The following is a 12,290-nucleotide window of genomic DNA, read 5'->3' as shown; positions in this document are numbered from 1 at the left end:
TACAATTTATGTGTGCAGACCACTTTTTCTTAGAAAACTTCTAAATTTCCAGTTCTCTTATTGATGCCTTAGTTGAAAGTCTGGCCCATGGGTTCCCAACTTGTGAGCTGAAGCATTTTTCTACTGTAACATTTTCACAAAAATAGTGTGATATCAAGAAGCAGAACCCATTGCATCTCCCATTTGCTCAAATAGTACACATTTATTTATTCCCACTCATCAACTAAACATATACTCTGTGCCAGGCACAGCACAAGGCCCTGAAAATATAAGGACATGGCTCCCACTTTAGAGGAAATTCCAGAGCATGATGAGTAAGGCTTATCACACTCTCAGACATTTTGGGGGCTAAGGAAGTGGGGGCAGCTAAACCTTATACTTAGCATGCCATCAAACAAGACGGAAGCCAACAAGCCCAGCCTGGGCAATGGGAGTCATCTGTCCATCATTAGCCTGGTGACTTTCAGACAGCTAAAGCCTTAGCTTGATGCCCAGGTGACACAGCTCTATCTGAAGGCCTGTTTGAATTGCCATTAGACAGCACATGGGGATACTTAGTAAAATATCGAACTCTTACATCAGAGCCTGAATCAACTGGAAAACACAAAACTATGTTGCATTTCAAAGCTTAATTCTGTAACACAATCTCCAAAGTAATATGGTATTTGTGTTTTGTTCATTCAGTTTTTTTTAAAAAGTTTTTATTTATTTATTCATGAAAGAGAGAGAGAGCGCCAGAGACATAGGCAGAGGAAGAAGCAGGCTCCCTCTGGGGACCCTGATGCAGGACTTGATCCCAGGACCCCAGGATCATGACCTGAACCAAAGGCAGACATTCAACTACTGAGCCACTCAGGTGCTCCTAGTTTTGTTTTCTGATTACTCCCAAAAACATACAGACTTTTTTTTTAAAGATTTATTTATTTGAGAGAGCATGTGAGAGAGAGAGCACATAGTGCCAGGATGGGCAAGGTAGAGGGAGAGGGAGACTCTCAAGCAGACTCCCCACTGAGTGTGGAGCCTGACTCTAGGCTCAATCTCAAAACCCCGGGATCATGACCTGAGCCAAAATTAAGACAGACATTCAACCAACTGAGCCACACAGGAAACCCTAGATATTAAAATGTAAGGGACAAATGTGGCTATTGATTCAGTGGCTGTGAAAATGGTGACAAAATTAGACATAAGGAGTAGAAAATATTCCAGATAATAAGAGGATAAGCAAGCAGCTCATGTTCTTACTAAAGAAATGAGGGAGCATTAGATCTAGTGGCATAAAAGTGCTAGTCAAAATAAAACATGGGCTCTAATCCTGCTTCCAATTAGTTTTTAGCTGTTTGACTTCAGATAAACTCCTCATTTTCCTCTGGCTTCCTCAGTTTCTCCATGTGTAAAGTGGGGACAGTCCTACCTCACTGGGTTGTTGCGAAGAGTTATACCTGCTGTGTTAAGTGCTTTGTCCTGCCAGTGACAGGTATATGTATATATTTTAATATGTGAACATCACTAGTATTTAAATGTCAAATGTCCAAAAGTATAACTTCTGTTATATGTTCTCTGTGATGGGGAAATTATATATATATATAATTTTGAGAATTCTCAAAGGTTTTGAAGGAGATGATTTTTAATAAAAAATATTTTAAAAGCTGGGCTCCTGGGTGGGTGGTTCAATTGGTTAAATATCAGGCTCTTGATTTTGGCTCAGGTCATGATCTTGGGGTCATGAGATCGAGCCCCGCAATGGCTCAGAGCTGGGCATGGAGCCTGTTTAAGATTCTCTCTCTGCCCCTCCCACCCCTGCTCAGGCTCTCCTTCTCTAATTAAAAAAAATTTAAAAAGGTGGCCTGTACTAGCTTTTAAAAATTGCACTCCACAGTGCCGTATGCTGGAGTTGCTGCGTTTCTCTGAGGAAGTGTGAAGCATTAGTAAAAAGCAAATTTGTAAAAAGCAACTGCATCTCAAATACCGCTCTACCTCCCACACAGCACCCATTTTTGTACTTTCTCCAGCGTATGAGTCTAGGTTTAGTCTTTAGAAAAAAGCTTCCTCAATTAGACAAAATTAGTCATTCACCACGTAGTAAGAAGGCACCAGAAAAGAGCATTCAGGATTTCTATTTCACGAGAAATGTCCAGAAAGGTCTGAAATCAGGAACAGGGACTGCATGTGACAACAAATGCCCAGGAGGGCCCAAGGCAGGCTCTGGTGCCACCTGCCCAGAGTCACTTCTAAGTCCCGTAGTGGCATTTTTTCCTCACGGACACGACAGTTTGGCTGATGAAGTAAGAATGAGTTCACATTTCTGCCATCCTTCTTGGGAAAATGCTTCCAGCTGCCCCAGGACAGACAGGACACTTTCCTCCCTCTCACGGTCACCTGTGAGGGTTAGCTCCTCACTGACCTTGGACCGCACAGAACTCTGGGTATGGCTTTACACAAACAATGAAGTCAAAACCTTTTTTTTGACTTGTTTTAACTCAGTAATCATGACAGATGAGGTTCTCTGTGATGGGGAAATGCACATGGCAGTGCAGAAGAATCTTCTAAACCAAGGAAGAGGAACAGCACAGAATGTGTGTCTCACATCTGAGGATGGGGAGGGAGCCTCCTACTGCTCACCCATGGCTCTTCATGCAAAACAAGGGTACAGTCTGTTGATGTCTTTCTGTGGGGGAAAAGGAGTTTGCATCACTTATATGGTGGCTTGCCTGTCAACCTTAATTAAAAATCTGTTGAAATTGTGTGAAGTGATCAATGGCTGAGTAAAACGGCTTCATGGTAGAGTTCTCTCCTGAATATAAAATTGATCAAGAGGATACATGCAAATACCTTTTTTCCCCTTAAATCCAAGATATACATAGAAACTCATAGGTCCAAGTAACTCCTTAGTTTAAAACATTTAAGTCCTATCAACTGAGCAAGAAGAATTTTTGAAACACAGTAACCCTTTCATGAGTTTTGTCATGAAAAACATTCCAATGCAATTAGGGGAAATTAGCTTAAAAAACATTGTTTAGAGTGAGCATGCAAGAGCATACTTGTGAGGACTGGGGAAGGGCAGAGAGAGATAGAAAAAGAGAAAGAGAATCTTAAGCAGACTCCATGCCCAGCATGGAGCTTGAAGTAGGGCTCAATCTTACCACCCTGGGATCATGACCTGAGCCAAAATCAAGAGTCAGGTACTTAATTGACTAAGCCCCCCAGGGCCCTGAAATATTTTTAAGGGAGGATTCTTAGAGGTGCCTGGGTTGCTCAGTTGGTTAAGCATCCAACTCTTGATTTCAGTTCAGGTCTTATCTCAGGGTCGCAAGTTCAAGGCCCAAGTTGGGTGCCACACTGGGAGTGGAGCCTCCATAAAAATAAATAAATACACACATACATACATGAGTAAAGGAGGATTCTTATAGGCAAAATAGGTAAAGGGGATTAAATATAAAATAATGGTGATGAAATAAAGTAACAGGGATGAAAAGTTCAGCATAGGAGAAATATAGTCAGTAATATTGTAATAAGGGTAGGAAGAGAGATGAACTGTTGGATCATTACAGTGATGCAGTACTGTACTGTTGTACACCTGAAGCTAATATAATATTGTACGGCAATTATGCTTCAATTAAAAAAATAATAAAATAATAAAGAAGGAAATTTCTTTACCTGTTATCCTCTGAAGATTTACTGCCGTCCTCTGAAAGCTATTTACAAAAATAGGAAATGAATCCATATAGACTTACTATTTGGAATATAGTAGGTGTTAAAAATGAGCAGAAGCATCTCTATTGCTAGAGATTGAAAAACTTAAAAAAGTTCCACCTGCCTAACTTTGTTCCCAGGGAATATTATTATGGATGATGGGAAAGGCTAACACATATGATATGGCTATGGCTTTTATTTGTTCACTCATGTGGACAAGGGTGATATGTGACTGGGTAGGATTTGTCTTTCAAAATTTTAGGTTTGAAATTTAAACAATTAGATAAGGATCCAAAAGGAACTAGTCTTAGGATGCCTGAGTGGCTCAGTCGGTTACATGTCCGACTTTTGGTTTCGGCTCAGGTAACGATCTCATTGTCATGAGATTGAGCCCTGTGTTGGGCTCTATGCCAAGCATAGAGTCTACTTGAGGTTCTCTCTCTCTCTCTCTCTCCCTCTGCCCATCCTCCACTTGTCTTTTGGGTTTTTTTTTTTTTTGTCTTTATGTTTTAAAAATATTTTCTACATCACTCTTTCAGGAGGAGGAATCTAGAATTGAAAAGGGTGTCAATGGACTGTGGCTAAAGTACACCTATTTTAGGCAAGAGAAGACTGTCTGAGGTCAAACTATTTGTGCATTTCTATATCCTTAACACATGGCCTTGTCCTGGGATATACTGGACACTTCTGCATGTTCAATGAACCAATACATGAATGAATCACTTAAAGTGATAAACTCAGTCACTAACAGAACAAAGACTATTATTTACTAGAAAGAAGATAAGACAAAATAATTAAAATTACAGTCTGGAGGCATAATGTACTTAAGACATGTTTCTGCTGTGTTCGTCCTATTTCTTCTTTCTCTGTGCCTTAATCTCCTGGTGGCCGAGGAAGGTGGTGTAGATAGGCAGGGGTAAAAGTACTGGCCACCACTGCAGGTATCTGCTCAGTGTGTTCACATTGACAAAAAAGGTACACGAAGATCATTAAGGCTAAGCCCTCACACTGCAGGTGAAGAAAGTAAGAAACCAAATGACCCGACAAAGGTCCTTGGCTCAACCAGAGCTGAACATAAGCGATATCATATCATTATTTAATTGCTTGGGAGGGGAAGGGCTATGTGATGCCAAAGGAATCATAGATCTATCTGATATCAGCTGCCTACCCCAAATGCTGGATTGGATTTGGTTAGTTTGACCAATTGATTGATTCCTTTTGCATTGGTTTTATTTTATTTTTTTTTTAATTTTTATTTATTTATGATAGTCACAGAGAGAGAGAGAGGCAGAGACACAGGCAGAGGGAGAAGCAGGCTCCATGCACCGGGAGCCTGACGTGGGATTCGATCCCGGGTCTCCAGGATCACGCCCTGGGCCAAAGGCAGGCGCCAAACCGCTGCGCCACCCAGGGATCCCTTGCATTGGTTTTAATGAGAAAAGCTCAAAAAGAATACTTCTTTTTTTAGAGTGTGTGTCTGGTTGTGTGCATGTGCATGCACAAGCAGGTGGGAGGGGCAGAGGGAAAGAGAGAGAGCATTCCAAGCAGGCTCCATGCCTGGTGCAGAGCCTAACGTGAGGCTTGATCTCACGACCCTGAGATCATGATCTGAGGCAAAATCAGGGGTGGAACACTTAACTGATGGAGCCATCCAGGGGCCCCTCAAGAATAACAGTCTAAATTTTACTCTGAACTAAATGACTGAGGGAGTCCTTGCCAGAAATGCATATGTCTGATCCCAACTCCTGAGATTCTAATTCTGGGGACCTGAATTGAAGCTAAAAAGTGGGAATTTTTACAAACACACGCAGCTGATTTGGACGTAGAAACTACGTTGGGACACAGTCTTAAAGAAAGTGCCTTAGCTCAGCCAACAACTAATGCAACACTTGTGGGAAGTCCACTGATTGATTTATGAAGCTGTTCAAATGACGCATGACACGTGGAAGTAACATGTGTATATCACGCTTTGAAGAATACAGCTGTATCATCACTATTAGAGAGACATATTCAATTATATGTAATTAGATGCTGCTGACAAGTGCTGTATCCAACACCATTTATTTTGCTTAACTGTCTGACACTTCGTGAAAGTTGAATTCACTTCCCAAGACCAAGCTGAATGCTGTGCTCTTAACATGACAGAGAGACTGAGATGCAACACAAACACTTGAGAAGATCCTTGAGGAAAGGAGCCAAGCGGGTTAGTTCTGCTCGTGACCGCATCCCAGCACCCCACATTTGCTGCACACTTAGTAGGTGCATGGAAAATAGATTCTTACAAATTAACCCAATACAAAGGGATATGAAACAGTGTGGACACTTGGGTAATGCCTCTGCATATGTAAATGCCAAATAGTTGCAATTATAAAATTGATGAATCCTTTCTTAGAAAAATAATTGACATGTTTGAGAGGGAAGGAACTATAATCTGGGAGGAAATGGAAGGCAAAGAAATCCAGTGCTGGAGGGGAAATTGGACCTTTTTCCCTGGGATCAGTCTATGTTTCTGATTCCCTAAACTTTCCATTACTCCAAACCACAAGTTTCTGCAAGGCTCAGTGTATTTTAGTTAAACCCCAGTGATGAACACAGACTTGCCAAGCTTCGTGCTGGTTTGTACCACTGTGCTTCAAAGCAGGGTTGAGAGAAAACAGTGAGAAGGGGACAACACTTGCACACTCGTGGGGAGCTTGCATTACCCTCACACAAAACAGAATCACAGAATGACGGGGTTAAGAATGACCCTGAGTGTGTGTAATGGCTCTTAGCAATAATCCTTCCTCTGTGTTCCAGAATCGGCATTCTGTTCTCTACTTGCCTGTTTTGTGTTCACAGGCAATAGTCTGTCTGTGTGACTCAGGCTATGAAAATGCTTCATTTGGCAGCTGACGTGGGCATTCCCCACTCCGGCCTCAGCAAAGGCCAGGGGAAGCAAGGCCAGCAGAGCCAGCGTCCCCTGCTGCCGCCTCTAATGGTCCCGGTGACCTGTGCCAATAGCCCCAGTGGAAGGTGGAGGCTGGAAGGGAAAGTGTGGCCTGAGCTAAACTCTTCTCAGAGAGGCGGCCTTTTAAAAGTGGGTGGGCTTGACTGCGAGATGGTCTCTTTTTCTTTCTTTCTTTCTTTCTTTCTTTCTTTCTTTCTTTCTTTCTTTCTTCTTTCTTCTTTCTTCTTTCTTCTCTTTTTCTTCCTTCCTTCCTTCTTTGTTTCTTTGTTTCCTTCCTTCTTTCTTTCTCTATTTTTTCTTTCTTTTCTTCCTCCTCCCATTTTCTTTCTTTCTTTCTTTCTTTCTTTCTTTCTTTCTTTCTTTCTTTCTTTCTTCTTTCTTCTTTCTTCTTTCTTCCACTCTCTCTTTCTTTCTTTTTTCTCCTGCCTTCCATCCTTCCTTCCTTTCTTCCTTCCTTTCATTCTTTTTCCTTTCTTTTTTTTTCCCTCGATCCCTCCCTCTCTCCGCCCCTCCTTCTTTCCTTCCTTTCTTTCTCTGTGGGTGTCTTGTGAAAATGAAAGGATCAAAAATTTCAAAGAAATATTCCACTGGCAGAGATTTCTGTGAACAGCGTTGGCCATTCCCCACATCTGTCACTCTGACCAGCTTGGCCCTTGGCGTCGATGTGGGAGACACAGGCGCTCCTATGAAAAAGTACGAAGAAACACAGAGAAAATTCACCCACTAGCCCTTACAGGATAGCAGCATGTATACACTCATTTGCAAAACATCACCCGATGGGAACCTATAGGGTCCGTTCAGATCATGCACACGACACGCCAGTACCAGGTAGCATCCTTGGTATCACGTAACACTCACAGGGGTTGGCAAGATAATCCTGGTTCAGGACATTGAACCATATTATACCTGAAATACATACTGCAAAATGATTTGTGGACTCTGAACTCAATTATGACATACACCAACTCTGCCACGTTTATCAGGTAAATAGGGGGAAGAAATAGGTAGTTTAAATTTAAAACACTTCAGGTTTTTGCACAATTACCTCCTAAAATGGGCCCAGAAACTAATTTTCAGTCTGCACACGTTCATTTCACAAAGAAGGGCGGGTCTCAGCTAGCAGCCATCCCAGGACTGATAGTCCCTAGGGACACACCAGAACCTGGATGGTGACAGTGCAGCCCGAGGGCCACAGAGTTAAAGTCCAGGAGGTAAGCTGATATCTTCATTGTAGTCCAGGTCAGCATTTGCTGATGAGTTTTAAACGGGAATTCAAGAAGATTTGGAGACAGCTCTAGGCCTGCATTTCCATGTTTTGAAGTCATTTTGCTCCTGAGTGGCCATCATCTCAAATCATCCTCAGCGTTCCCGTGCTGCCATCTGTGAACAGGTGCACTGAATAGTAGCAGGTAAATGCCAAGTGCTCAGCCCAGAAAACTGTCATCTGAATGATTTACATGCACGCCTTGAGCCCCATCAGGCACTAAAGAGATGGATCTTCACTAATAAATCTCACATTTGTCAACATTAATTTAAGGCACTCTGAGTTGGCAGTTAGGAGCATTCTTTTCAATAAGCCGCCAACTTTGCTTCTATTAAATCTTTAGGAGAATATATTACCAACTTCTGGGAAGTACCATTTCCAAGAAGCTGAGCTGGAGCAGGTTGAGGAATTAGCAGTGTAAAGCTGCCTATCCCAAACGTGATCAGACCATGGATACATGTGTGATCAGCAAGTCATGGCCTACAAGGCCTCCCTGGTTGTCTCTGAGATGGCTCAGGCTGCCCTGCAGATTGTGCCACTCTGGGAGGAGGACTGAGAAGCACTACTGTGACAGAGGACAGTTCAAAGTCTGTGCTCAGAGCAGGCTATGAAATGAAGAAGAAATTCCTGGACCATGAAATCTTGAAGCTCATAATCCAGCTGAAAAAGAAGATGGCGCCCATGAGAAGATGAGCAACACTGCAGAGCAGCAGGTGACCATGTACCAAAATATGGGACAGAACTTCGGAGGGAGGGAGGGAGATCATGTTGGAGGGTTAGGCAAGGTGGTGCTGAGTCAAGCTAGAGGCCCAAGAGCTGCAGATGAGGAGGAAGGGGCCCATGAGAGTCATTAGGAAGGACAATGACTTGAAGTAGAGGTCATGGTGGGACATGGAGTGCCCCGAAGGTCAAGCTGGCAATTGGTCTGTACTCTGGGCAACTCAGAGCACCAAAGTTTTCTAAAGAAGGGGGAAGAAGAAACCAAAGTTTTATAAAGATTGATACAGAGGCTGTGTTATATTGGAAGGCAAAGCAGAAGCCTGGTGGCAGACAGAGCCATTAGGACGTTGTAGTTATCAGCTAGGCCCATGGATTCAAATGACAGGTGTGTCCTCCCCCATGTGCTCAAGGTGATCCATTAAGACAGTGGGAAGAAAATATGAGAATTCTTATTTACATTTATTTTTAAAATTCCCATATTTTAGTGCATATTTTATGTATTTTAAAGTTTAATAGAAACTGCTTATGTCACCAACTGACAGGTGTCCTTGCCAAGTTCATGTGCTGAAGCTCTAACCTCATTTTTTTTAAGATTTTATTTTAGTTATTTGTTGGGGTGAGGGGAGAGCACAAGCGGATGAGTAGCAGGCAGAGGGAGAGGGAGGAGCAGGCTCCCCCTTCAGCAGGATCAGGACCTGAGCAAAAGACAGATGTTTAACTGACTAAGCCAGGTGCCCCAAAGCTCTAATCTTTAATGTGATTGTATTTGAAGATAGGAGGTAATAAAGGCTAAACAAGCTCATAAGGGTGGAGCCATATTTTGATAGGACTGGTGTCTGAATAAAAAGAGAAGAGACACCATATCTCTCTCTTTCTCCTCTCTCCTTCTGCACCCCTAGCCCCCCCACCCCACCCCTGCACACACACAGAGAAGAGCCATGTGAAGACACAGTGAGAAGGTAGCTGTCTATAAGCCAGGAAGAGGGCTCTCACCAGAAACCAACCATGATGGCACTTTGATCTTAGATTTCTGGCCTCTGGAATTGTGCAAAAATAAGTTTCTGTTCTTGAGGCCACCCAGTCTGTGGCAACACCAATAGACTAATATGAGAGATAACATATAAACAATTGAAAACTGGAAGAGTGAATTATACCTCAAATAAAAAAATCTTTTAAAATTTGAGGTCGATATATGAACCTATTTTATTAATGTGCATGATCCAAAGAGTTTGGAGGGGAATGCTTTGGTGCTAGGGGCCTGAGTTGAGATGACAGTGGGTGTCAAGAGCTGCTTCAGAGGGAAGATAAACTCAGTCAGCCACTGGATGTAGGAAAGGAAAGAAAAAGAAGTATGGATATAATCTCTGAGATTTTCAGTCTAGGAACCAGGGGGAGCTCTCTGTATCCCTGGCAGAGAAGGGATGGTAAGCCTTGATCCCACAGGAGGATCAGAGAAGCTCACAGACTACGACTGGTGGAATTCCTTGTGGAATGCCCACAGAATGACAAAGAGAAATATCACCAGGGCAGTGAAAGGAAAATGGGAATTTCAGGGCCACAGAAGTCAAAGGAAGAGAGATTTTCAAGGAGGAGGATAGTTTGGGCCACAGCATCAGGGAGGTCAATGGCAATGACCTGAGAAATACCGTTTGGAATTGCAGGAGGTCATTGAAAACTTTTAGAAAGTGAATTCATGGAGGGAAGAGGGTGTGCATTGGATGGTAGGGGGTTGAGAAAGGACAAATCGAGAGGAAATTAAGGCAGTGTGTAGTGTTTGGATTTCAACCATGAAAATGTCAGTATCAGTCAGAACTGGGCAGAGTGGGAGGCTATAATGTGCAAGCTTTTCCCTTCATCTACACGCAGATTAGCAGTCTGGAAATTTCTTCCAAATTTCACATTTTATTGGATAGTTAAATGTCAGAAGATCTAACATGAATGGTGGGATGAAATGGTGGGAAGAAGTTGGAGTTCATTTGGGCATCAGTTTTAGGGTCTCACCCGCCAGCACTTGGACACCCAGGAGACCATCCATTTCAGTATTCTGGCTTTGCCTGGGTGGAAGTGTTTACCATCCATTTCCCAGGTGTCCAGATGAATTCAAAGTCACACGTGTGAACTAACTGATGCCTATAAAATTCTTTGAAATCCACAGATGGAAGGTGCCATTTAAATAGAGTATTATCAGCTAATGGTGGTGCACCCTGAACAAACCAGATTCTACCAGAAAATAAATCGTGTCCTGGGAATAAATTCAGTAATTTTGGAAACAGCATTAAGCATTTTAGGTGAAAAAGCAATAACAACTGATAATGCATCACTAGCCAATTCTATCTCTAGAATTATCTTCCTAGTTCCACATCCTTGGACATTTCTGACCTCTTACAGAACATTTACATCTATCTGGTAGAAACATTGATTCCCAGGGCTAGAGGGATCTCCTAGTCCAGCCACCCCTTTGCTCATTTAATCTGCTTGGTGATCTCCAGTCCTACTTTCTTCCATCTAAAGATAGTATAGAAGTCCTTCTAACCATCCTTTGTATTTTTGGAGGCCAAGGCTCATTTTAGGTTTCTGCTGTCCTAAATCTCTTGTCATGTTCATCTCTGCTTACTTACTCTTCTCTTTCTGTATTTTTGTGCATCATTTTAAAATTGAACCCTACTAGCAAGGCCCCAGATTTTCTGCAATAATGATTGAAAACTATTAATGGAAATGTGTGTGCAACCTACCCAATGGTTTTTGTGCATGGTGACTTGCCTGAATTTGGCAAATAAAATGTGACATGGCCGTAGGGTCATGTGTCTTGTATATACCCTCAGAGAGTTGTACAACTGGTCACTGAGTGTTAGGTAATGAGGTCCTCTTTAGATCCGTGAGCTCTGATGCTACAATATAGGTCCCTGACTTAGGCCATTCATGAACTACTAGTATCAGAGCATGACAGGTTAGAACAAGCTAATGATGGGGCTCAGGGCTGGCTCCCTGTCCTGAGCTTAGCTTTCTCTTGCCTTGATGGTCCGATGGACTTGCCAGTGTCTCTGGTTATAAGAGGGAGGGGCAGAGTGTGGATGGCTCAGAATAATTGCTGGAAAAACAGATCACAGTAGCATCTGCATGAGGGATACCTCAAGCTGGACTTCTACCAGGAAGAGAAGGCAGTGACAGGAGGAAAGACAGGAGCCGTGAGAAATAAGGACTCATGGAAATATGTCTTGGCTAAGGTAAGGGGGGAAGGGTGAAGTGCAGAAATAAAAGAGAGAAACACTCAGAGATTACTCAAGATGTGCCTCCAGACAGTCTCTTTCCATACTTGGACTCTCCAGGCAGACATCCAGTGGATGTTTGAAGAGAGCCTTTTATAAACCCTCAAGTATGTGTATGCATGCTTGGGGGCAGATGGTTGCAGGCAAGTGTGTACATGTGTGCTTGTATGAGTGCCCGTGTGTATGTGCATGTTTATAAGCTAGGGCTGCCCATAGGGTAGGGTGGGTGGCACTTGTCTGTTTATTCTCTACTGGCTCAGATTTCAGGTGAGGGGAAACGTACAGGTGAGGCTGGAATGAGGAATGGACTCAGTGTGAAGCCAGGGATCTACCCCTACGTGCACTCTTGAAATCTCTCTTAGAGTTCAAAGAGGTAACATAAAGTATATGCACCCAGGGTGAG

The 12,290-nt window shown here is 42.8% G+C and overlaps 1 protein-coding gene across 16 annotated transcripts in view; it reads right to left on the bottom strand.

Annotated features, from left to right (window-relative positions):
* The window catches only part of SCAF8 (SR-related CTD associated factor 8), a 221,466-nt gene that overhangs the window by 19,846 nt on the left and 189,330 nt on the right, over window positions 1-12,290 (bottom strand). For 3 of the 16 annotated variants that reach the window (XR_007412756.1, XR_007412751.1, XR_007412764.1), the window contains exon 24: window positions 6,508-8,561. The exons of 6 other annotated variants lie outside the window; for them this stretch is intronic. The gene's annotated coding sequence lies outside the window, so the exon portion shown is untranslated. Of the gene's footprint in view, window positions 1-3,654; window positions 3,693-6,507; window positions 8,562-12,290 lie in introns of all 16 variants that reach the window. 7 more of the 16 variants (XR_007412757.1, XR_007412752.1, XR_003126308.3 and 4 more) reach the window with 4 other exon arrangements.

This window comes from Canis lupus, chromosome 1 (assembly GCF_003254725.2).
Source record: "Canis lupus dingo isolate Sandy chromosome 1, ASM325472v2, whole genome shotgun sequence".
Classification (NCBI taxonomy): Eukaryota; Metazoa; Chordata; class Mammalia; order Carnivora; family Canidae; genus Canis; species Canis lupus.
This window is presented reverse-complemented; position numbering and strand designations above follow the sequence as displayed.